General features: G+C 45.2%; 1 protein-coding gene across 1 annotated transcript in view; it reads right to left on the reverse strand.

Moving 5' to 3' along the window:
- The window catches only part of LOC135401094 (mucin-2-like), a 52,337-nt gene that overhangs the window by 39,954 nt on the left and 1,880 nt on the right, over positions 1 to 10,503 (reverse strand). The window lies entirely within an intron of this gene.

Below are 10,503 nucleotides of genomic sequence, written 5' to 3' on the forward strand. Positions count from 1 at the left end.
CTGGACCATGGGCCCAGCACCTTGCCTATGGTAAAGGGGCGGTGGTCGATTGCATGCAAAAGTGAAACATCGTGACCGCCAATTCGGGATGCTGCGGACATAAAGCGTAACAACTTTATCGATGCCTCTTATAAGAAACTTTTCAGGTGGGCACCCTTATGGTACAACCTTACAAAAGTCACCACAATGTTACATAGAAAGCCTTCAGTTGAAGGGTCGAATGTCGACAAAAAGCCATGTGTTCAGAACTTCAATAACGCGCACGTTAGCACCTGTCAAAAAAAGGCTTGTTCAGTCCAGCACTGCACGTGTGAATGGAAAGACCAGTGGCCTGCACTGGCGACGTGATGTTATGCTTCACTGCCACTTCTCATTGCATGACCGAGTTAGAGAGGGATACGTGTGCAGCAGAGCAAAAGCTCTGCTTTGCTGTGACGTATCGAAGAAGCTCCTTAGATTTTCGCTTTTTCCTGTTCTGATATTCAACAGCGTGTCATGAAGATCAATGACTCCCATCAACTGTGCCGGAACGCCGACCTGTAGCGGTGTGCGTTATGACGAGAGTGCTTGACTTCAGGTCGGTCGATGCTTCCGCAAATAATCCATCAAGGGTCGTCGGCTCCAGTAGGGACCCACAGACACTCGTGCGAAAGGTATGAGTACGAGAATATGGCAAACGAAAGAATATGACAGCTGTCGACAGCATCCCACGCAAATGCCAGCCCTCAATGGCCTCTTGAGTTTCATATTTAACCGCATTAGGACTATACGCGGAGTACTTCCGGAGGTTTCGCAGACGAATAGAAGAGTCGAAGGTGGACGCAATTGGGACGTCTCGGCCAAACCATGAATCCCATTTGCGAACTGGAGTAGCATGTTGCCTCCAAACGCCTGTTCTCCACTTGTCTTTCGTAACTTCAGCACTGCATATGTCCATTACGTACCATGTGTTCATTGGCACTGTGCCAAAAGTGGATTGTTGTCACCTGACAGACATCTCTTGCTGTCTACACCCAATACCGCCTGACCCAGCCCACCCTATAATAAATTCTCTATTAAGAGCGACACTTACACCACAATGAGTTCGGCTCGAATAGAGGTGAGACTTATGGCCGGATACATATACTGCAGTTTCCGCGGCAAGCGTTCTGGAATCAGGTAAGCACCGTGCGGCAAAGGATTTGCTGGAATTTCGCAGCTGGCAATCTGGACATCCGTGTCCGCTGGCTTTTCGAGATTTTTGGCACCTACTTTTCCATTCTTGTTTCAATCTCTTTTTCTTTTGTTTGCTTTATTATTTTTTTTCGCTTTTAGAGTTAGTGGTGTATCGGGAGTACTGAGAAACTCCCTGCCTCGCAGGTTCATTGGATATTCATTGGATAGCACTTTTTTTTTTTTTTTTCGTCTCGTATAGTAGAGCTGACAATTCACTTTCAAAGCGAATTAAATTTTCTCATTTAAACCATCCTAGACTAAACGCAACTTCGTATTATCTTGGCTAAAGGCGCAACTTTTTCAGAATATTGTTACGAAGAGAGGGAGGTTGAAGTTCCTCTCGGTTGTACTTTTCATCTTCACAATATGATGAAGATGATGACTCCTAAGAAAACGAATAACCGACTAACTGTTCTGCACACGAAACAATTTTTATCTAGGTAAGAGGAGGGAAAGATACGTATCGCTTGTGGCAGCCGTGCGCGGTGTACAGCTCGCGTCAACCTTAATGATAACACTGAAAAAAATGTGGTCTCGTTCCCGAGCGCGATTACAGCAATCCTTGGAGCCATGAGGAAATCTTAATTGAACAAAATTATTATGTTAGTTTAACGCAAGGGTTTTGTTCACTTAACATTCCCCCAGTGCCCCAAGGGTGGCTGTTATCGCCTGGGAAATGAGACCGAATTTTTTCCAGTGTTGTTATTAAGGTTGACCTGAGCTGTACGTATGAAGTGCATTAATACATATCAAAGTGTCCACGGTGTATTAAATGACGGCTGTCGAGGTACAATGACACAAAACGTCACCTTTCTTTTCACACTCTCCGCACTACGTCTGTTTACTGTATCTGATCACGCCAAGAAACGCTTTGCATACTCAAACAACCGCAGCCCAGATGTCACAACGCGATTACCCCCTCGGATTTAAAGCAGCCAAGCGGTTACCGAATAGGCGATATCGCTAATCAAATCCCTCGAAACGGTTGATGCGCCAGTTACGAAACCAGGACCACATCGAGTCCACATCGAGTTCAGTGGGGCAGGCGGTTTGTCGTCTCGGGTAAATACCCTACGATGAAGGGAGTCAAGTATCATCCTCTAAACGTGCTTCACAAGAGAGCATCCTTGTCTTAAATCTTTGTCGAACTCTCAAAGTACCACATAGATTGCAGGTTAAACCGGCTCCTTGTATCATCGCCGCCTACACAGAGCAGGACGTGCTGATATGGCTCGAAGGTACGACACGACAAATCTCGGGGAAACCGAAGAGATTTGGGTCTCTGTTATTGGTATGGAACGGTCTTTCGATGGGGGGTTACGCCAAAGATAGCACTTCTTTTTCCTCAATCATCTTTGATGTTAAGAGGTGGAAAGTTCACTTTTTGGAGGTGCCCTATGTCAATGTCGTGATTGCTCTGGGACATGTTGGAGACACGACGCGAAGAAACGTTCTTTTCTGGGCTTCGGGAGAAAACGTAGGAAATTTAAAAAATCTACACGTTCGAGAGAGTGAGAAAGCGAGAATTAAGTTGTATGCCCGCGCATTCGTGCGGCTCCAGAACCCTTGATGTTGGGATGAAACGGTAACCAGTACCTGACGGCCTTGTGAGACATAGGATATGGCGGGGCAGCACTTGCGTCCTTAATCAGGTGCACGAGGGAGCAAGATATGGGTTGCCTTTGTAGATTTGGCCCGTCCCGCAGCGCCTTCTAGTGAGATTTTATCGTCAAATTGTGCACGTCAGCAGTGCAAATGGTGGTGGAAAGTACGGATGCGCCAATACTCGCCATCCTCGAATACTGGGATTAGAGATTCGGAAATCCGAATCCTAGTGCAACGGTGAATCGAATCTTTCGAATCTGCCAACTACGTTATTTTCTTTCTTTCTAAAATTGACGCCTCCGGAGTCCGCCGAAAGCCTGATTGTCCGGCGGGCCCCAGTGCGCGCCAAAATCACACCATAAAGCTCCGTCCGCGCGCACCGGGGGCAGCTTCAACTGAAAGAGTTCAGGAAGGAACAAAGGAAGTTTAAAAGTAACATAGTCTTCTTTTAATTGTTCTTAGTTTTATGGAAATTATTCAGACTCGAGAGTTTATGTATTTCCTGTAGTCAATGGACAACACGTTAAATAAATTACATTTAAGAAGAAGTGTATATGGGTTTCTCCTGAAAGTGAACTATTACTTAATTTTGTTTTTCATTAAGCGAAGATATCAAATACTGCTTCAGAACACTTTTCTGTAGAAGTGTTTTTCCCCCCGACTCTTTAAACTCTTTTTTTAAGAAAGGATTCGAAAGATTCGAGATTCGTAAGATTCCTGGATTCGCAGAACCTTCCTTGGATTCGGATTCGGATTTGGAAAATTCTGAATTCGGCCCATCTCTAGTAGAAAGAAACAAACGGCTTAGTTTTTCACAGCACAAATGGACGTTAAGGAAACAAACGTATAAGATGTTTGTACTTAATTGATTATGGCACCCGTATCTCTACCGGAAGTCGCTCACTTACCGGACTCATTATAACCGCGGATTTTCTGGGACTGTCCACCATATTTGGCAGCGGAGATTTACCCCCCTCCCCCTTTTTTTTTCAGCGTTTCTCTCAAGCAGTGATGGGAAGTACTTGCAGCACCATGTACTCAAGTACTACACTAAGTACATTTCCCAGTACTTGTACACTACCAAGTGTTGAAACAACACTTCGCATATAGTTATAAAATGTGAGGAGATAAAGTATCTAAATTTGTGATGCACTTGATGGCACTTTAAACTACTTTCGAAAGGACTTTGTACTTTACTTTACGTACATTTTTAGTATGGTACTTTCTACTGTACCTAGAGTACAACAGATGCTAGGTACTTGGTAAGTGCAATTTTGAGGTACTTTAAACATTGCTGCTCTCAAGCTTCTCATAGAACAGATTCGAATGAATCATAATGGTCTCCGATATCGTAGGTGAGCAATATAAATCCAGGACTGTTCGGGTGCAGTAAACGTTAGACGTACTCTTTGGCAGCTGTAAATATCGACTTCTCGGAACTTACACTCTCCATTTCGGGTTCGTGTCTGCTGGCCAGCACAATATGATGAGCACATCCGACCCTGGACAAAGACAATCCCCGTCCCCCGAGAAAACTAACAGCTCGCGTGGCGTAGTGGTTACAGTGATGGTTATGCCGAGACTGTGAGGTGACGCCGGTTAGAATCCGGAGTCAGCTGTGCTGTCTGAGTGTTTCCCTCGGACGCTTTAAGACAACGTCGGCATAGTTCCCTGTGAAGTCGGCCCAGGACGCACGGTCCCCCTTCGATAGTCGTGACGTTGCCCGCCTATGCGGTTCCATCACCACCACCATTAACAACAACAATAAATGAAGAAGAAGTGATGATGACATGGTTTGTTTCCCCGTGGCCTCACAGAGGTTAATATGAGAGAATGAATTATTGTGAACGCGAAGCGACGACACGTCGGACTTGTGTTTAGAGGTCTTCGAGGAGTCCAGTGGCTTGCATGACAGCAAAAAGGGAGCGAAGAGCCAGGCACTGATGCGCAGGGGAGCTCCATGGGCCAAGTATACTTTGGACAATCTGAATGGCCTATGGTCACGGAGCACCAGTTGGCGTCGAAACACCCGGCGTTCACACGTGTATACCGGTCACAGTCCTCGATGATATGGAGGACCGTAGCTGGAGTGTGGCAAGCTGGGAACAGCGCCGTGTTACTGTAACCCAGCTTAACCAGGAACACAGGAGTGAAGGCGACGTTGAGTCGTAGACGCCGCAGAAGTGACGTAAAGCTGCGAGTGAAGCCATTTGGCATCCTAAATGATAATGACCACCACCACCACCGCGAGAAAGTTAGATCCCACTGTATCTTGTATCCACGGCTCTTCACGTGCTTTGGCCATACGGAAACGAAGATAACGAGTATAATGTAAGGCGAACTTCTGTCGATTTGCCATTATGGTGCTCTTTCGACAGCTAAGGACCTGCTGAATGCCCCCCCCCCCCCCCCGCGATAGTCGTGACGATGCCGGCCTGAGCGTGGCCGACTGCGGCAAGCAGTTTCACCACCACCACCACCAAGCACCTGCTGAAGATGTTTCCGCGGCATATGTCTGTTGCGTACAGCTAGACTACAAGGTGTAACAGAGTAACTCCATCAAGATGAACTCCCCGTTCAGTCAGATGGGCAAGTTGAACATTGAGACCCCCTAGAAAAATTGACGGCCATAGGATCCAGTCGAACTCTCACACACACCCCTAACCCCCCCTCCCAAATATATATATATATATATATATATATATACATACATATATATTCTGATACGAATACATTTTATATGAAAATACGTGGCATGTCACGTAATTTACGACCACCACACATGCGACATGCCACGACTCCCCTACCATACCCCTATAAGATGAAAATTCTGGCTAAATCCCTGCCCATGTGCTATATATGACACTACTACACAACTTGCACAGCCAAAAAGCACCGCAACTGTTGATCAAGTCCACCGTGCACGACGCGAGCTATACGGTATCGAATTGGTTCAAGGTCAAGGGACCACCATGCAGGATGTACCAGTGTGCCTGCGGCGAAGACGCTTTCGCTTTTTCGCCAATCAACATGCGTTTCACGCGACGTTTCGCAGCGCCAGGTGATGCAAGCCGTTAATCTGGCAGATGCCGCAAAAAGACTCTCCAAGTATCCTCAACAGATTTATGTTCCAGGATCCCGGTTCATTGTGGGACTGCTGCCACGGAGCACCGCCGTTTGAAAAGACACTGTCACCTAATGGACCTTCGCTGCTGTTCGGTGTAGGAAGCCGGAAAATAAATCATAAGTCCCAAGCTACACAACATCGTGACCCAATATACTGGTCCAGTACTGGACGAATATTGGGTTAGTAATGTCTAGCTATTTTGCAGAACAAACAAACAAAAGACAAAATTAATTTTGAGCCCGCTGTAACTACAGGTTTTCCCGCCCATTTTAGTCCAAATGCCATCTGATTTAATCCAGGTGTCATCTTTAATAATCCAGGCGCCATTCAGTTTAACCCGGGGGTCATCTGAAATAATCCAGGTGATATTCAATTTAATCCGGGTGCAGTCTGAATTAATCCATGGTGTTTTTGGACACCGTAACCGTGTATTCACAACAGGGACATCCCCGTAGAGTATTCTAGCGGAAGGAAAAGTAAAAGCAAATAATTAAAAAAACTGTTGATGGGACTGAAATTCTGCCGTGTCTTACGTTGAACATTCGCAGCGAGATATTGGGAGCTGCAGCGGGAGTATAGCAAACGACATCACTGGTGCTGTCGTCTGCTACAGAATATCTTCTGTCTGAACTGCAGGATATTCCACGCGGTTAGAAGAGAACGAAAAGGCATGACTCACATGGCAGACGACACCATTGGTCCTGTCGGCTGCACGAAATATCTTGTACTGTAATTCCTTCGGGCCCGTAACGCCATAATAAATAAGTAAATAAATAATATCTCCGGCTGGACTTTGAAATTTCGCCCTCCTTCTACTTTCATTTTCATTCTCATTTCTCTCATCTTGGGGAAGCCTGCGCGTCGGACCAGCAAGTCCACATCTTTTTCTTTTTTTTATGTAAATAGGTTAGTTGGTTTGAAACCAAGGTTCGACCCTCCCGTTCCTAATGTTAATGCTGGCTTTGAGAAACACGCACCTGATTCTGCAGACCTTCCTGAATGATTCGTTCAAAGAATGTAGATATAAAAAGTCAACTGTTCGAATTGTTCCGGTATGTATCCTAAACCTCGACACTGACTCCTCTGCCAGGGTTCCCGAACAGCCTATACAACAATCTGTAGCCACCGGTCCAAGTCAACCATACGACGGCGTTTATCGGTTGTTATCGATAGAAACTGCAAACGCAGGACCTTAACCGATGGCGCTCGATATGCGTTGGGTTTCGTATCTAGGAACGTAGATCCCCAGTCCAGTACAGACCCTCAGGTTCGGCATGGCTGTTCTTCGTCAATGAATGTTGTCGATGCCCCCCCACATATTGCCCGGTCCATTGCTCAATAATTAATTATCTTCAGCTCCCATGCAACACAGGAACATGTTGAGCGTATAAGCCGATCTCGCATCGGCGTCCATCAAAAGTGATGGCATACAAAGATGCCGTATCAGATGCAAAAGCAGCACTGCCTGATATGGATCGAATACATACATGTCCTTGGACATGCTCCGGTCCAATTTGCCTTGTGTCAACCTTCGAGGTAAACACAAACATACCTGTCCTCAATTAAGACGAGACCGCACATACAGTCATGGTCTCTTACAGGACGTCCACTTGAGCAGTACCAGTACACGGCTAAACAAGAAACTGCATCATTGATCGCACGAAGAACAGCAGGCGGAGTGGGCTTTATTTTCGACTCGCAATTCATTACGGATTTGGGGAGGAAAATGAAAATGAGCACGGAAAAAATGCTGGCAGCATTCATCGTTTATCTATTAAGGCATGCGCGGTAACCCAATTGGGTTCGTTCGAAAACAGCGGAACGAGGGAGAAATATTGTGGAAAAGGCGAACAAACTGCGGGGCTGTCACGCACAATTTCACGGTCGCAGTTCTTTCGCTCTGCGCTGCGTCTGGACTTCATTCATGTAGCCAACACGATGTGCCTCTTCGTTCTGTATAATCTTGCGCGTGAGTTCAGGATGACGTTGACCTCAGTCGAAGAAGAGGATAGCAGTTTGTAGAAGTGGTTTTATTTCATAAACATGGGTTGCGCGGGAATACGGTTGTCTCAGCAATGTCAGTGCCTTCGGGAAGAAGTGTAGAAAGGAGGATTGGAGGAGGTATGGAATTTCAGATCCGTGAGTAAAGGATGTTATAGAGAAAGCGGCGAGTACAGAAGAAATTAAGAGCACGTACTGCGAAGATGGTGAACGTCTGAGATCAAGGCTTAGTTGCACTCAAGCAAGAAGGAGGATTATAGATTAAACCCGCCGTATTTGCACACGCCTGCGGCACTGTGCAAACCTTACTGTACATGATAAAAAAACATGATTTTAATCACTTTGAACACTAGATGCATTGCCGCAAAGATTAGTCCCTTTCGAGGCTAAATGCACGGAGATTCATGCGAAGTTTAGGAACTGTTTCGGTGATGAGGAGCAAATTTTAGGGGCAGAGGACTAAATTTGGGGGATTAAAATTGCTCTCCGCGAGACAACTATGAAAGCAAAGAACTTTCCAATTGAACATGCTGTATGCAGTAAGTAAGGGAAGTTAAAATATTCAGGAATGAAAATAATGAGGACTATTGTTATAAGCCGCTGCCCAACGGGGCATTCTAATATATAATAAATACCGTGCCTTCTTCGAACTGTGAAGGGACGCCTGCCAATCTTTAACTTTCAAAGACGTAATTTTTGCACTAAAATGTAATAAATTAGTTTTAGAACATTCTTCAGTCTTTCAGTTCGAGATTTTCATATCCAAAACTGACTGTTCTATGATCACTTTTCGGCCTCTCCGCTACATAGTCAGTACTCAGTACTCGAACACCGCAATAATGTTCTTTTCATCTATGACTTCCAGTTGTATGCCCGGCTGTTTCAAGGATCCTGGGTTATATATACTCTAACGCCAATGGAAGTCTGAGTCTGCCTGCGTTAACTTCCAGTCGCGTTCGAGTCCAACCAACCCCGTTGTTTTCATTAAAGTAAAGACATATACGTGTAATGATATATAGAAAACGACAAAGGTAAAAAGCGAAAAGAAATGTGTAGACCTTTCATCATATTTTCTCTGTTTCGTCTGCATTTCTTGAACAGCACACACAGTGTGCCCCAGCAAAAAGTAACATTAGATAAATTATAACTAACATTAGATATATTATTGATCTGAGCGCTAATAACTCTGTTGCCCTAGTGGTCCGGTCAACAGGGCCTACATAAACTGAATATCGAAAAACTCAAACGAAAGACTGAAGCACAGCTGCTATCTATTACCAAATTCGTATTCCATACTCTTGGCCTTACGTGGAACTCGCACGCTCTTGGAGCACCTGCCTGGCCAATGGTGAGTTCTGTGGCCAGCGTGCCACGGAGGTCCGCCACGATTCGGTGAGTGGGATAAATGGCGTACACGACGATTTCTATTTCGCCGATGAAGCAATCTCCCCTTTGACACACAACATTGAAGAAAGAGAGCCTTGATGTTGCCGCCGTATCGCTAAACAGGAGATCGTTACACAAGAAGCATTGGGCCGCAGCATGCACGGCAACCCGAACGGGTGAGGGAGTGAAAAGGGTACCCGTCATTTATCTTTCATGTTGTATAGTACGTACCTTGCATGTTGGTTCGCCAGTTTATATGCCGTAAGTAGGGTTCTTTGATGCCGGTCAGAAGGAATATTTCAACCCACATAGTTTAATGTTGTTTCTGCATACGTAGTTTTTGTGAACGTGCCAACTCAGGTGGACCATATTATGGGGTCGGACGAGAGACAGAGTCGAAGTAGTGCTAGTCGTCGAAAGTACCGAGTCGGTACTTTGTTGTATCGCTTCTTGTTCCGAAACGGTGTCTACCACGCTGTGTGTTTTCTTGTGTGGTTGATGTGAACTCCATAACAAAAGAAGAGGGCAACCAGAGGGCTAAGTCAACAGCATGGTAATCTTATGCTAACTGATAGAATGAATAAGACTGTAGTGCAATATTTTAAATTTAGTATTTTCTAGAAAGTTACTTCATAATGCAGCATTTGTATCGGTGGTTGTAGGACTGATGTTTGGATTAACAGAGGGAATATATAGGCAAGGAATTATGATGTGATATGCGGAAATTAATGGCCTTCACTTAATGTCAAGTATGCATTTGAGTACAATTACTTAGACTGCCCCTGATTTCACAATTAATCGTAGCCTTCATAAAACCTATACACCAGGCGTGGCTCCCGTTATCACCAGAACTTCGGTAAAAATAACTTTCGACGGTCCGGTAGCTCCGACAAGTTTGGCACGATTAATGCATTTAGGGATATTTTTGTAACAATTCTCGCTTGCTGCGAACGCATTCCTTAACGCTGCATTCACTCTCAACAACTTTTCACCGCTCAAACACCGTTAGATGACCAGGTTAGATTTCAGCCTCGCATTATCTTTCATCTCAGTCCCAACTTGTTCATGAGCCAGGTAAATAAAAAAAAAAGCATAAAGGAGAAAAAGAATATTCGCGTTGGCGTGCGCCCCGGCGAATACCTTTCGAAAAACCGGTTGACACTTTGCCG

Source organism: Ornithodoros turicata, chromosome 7 (assembly GCF_037126465.1).
Source record: "Ornithodoros turicata isolate Travis chromosome 7, ASM3712646v1, whole genome shotgun sequence".
NCBI classification, from domain to species: domain Eukaryota; kingdom Metazoa; phylum Arthropoda; class Arachnida; order Ixodida; family Argasidae; genus Ornithodoros; species Ornithodoros turicata.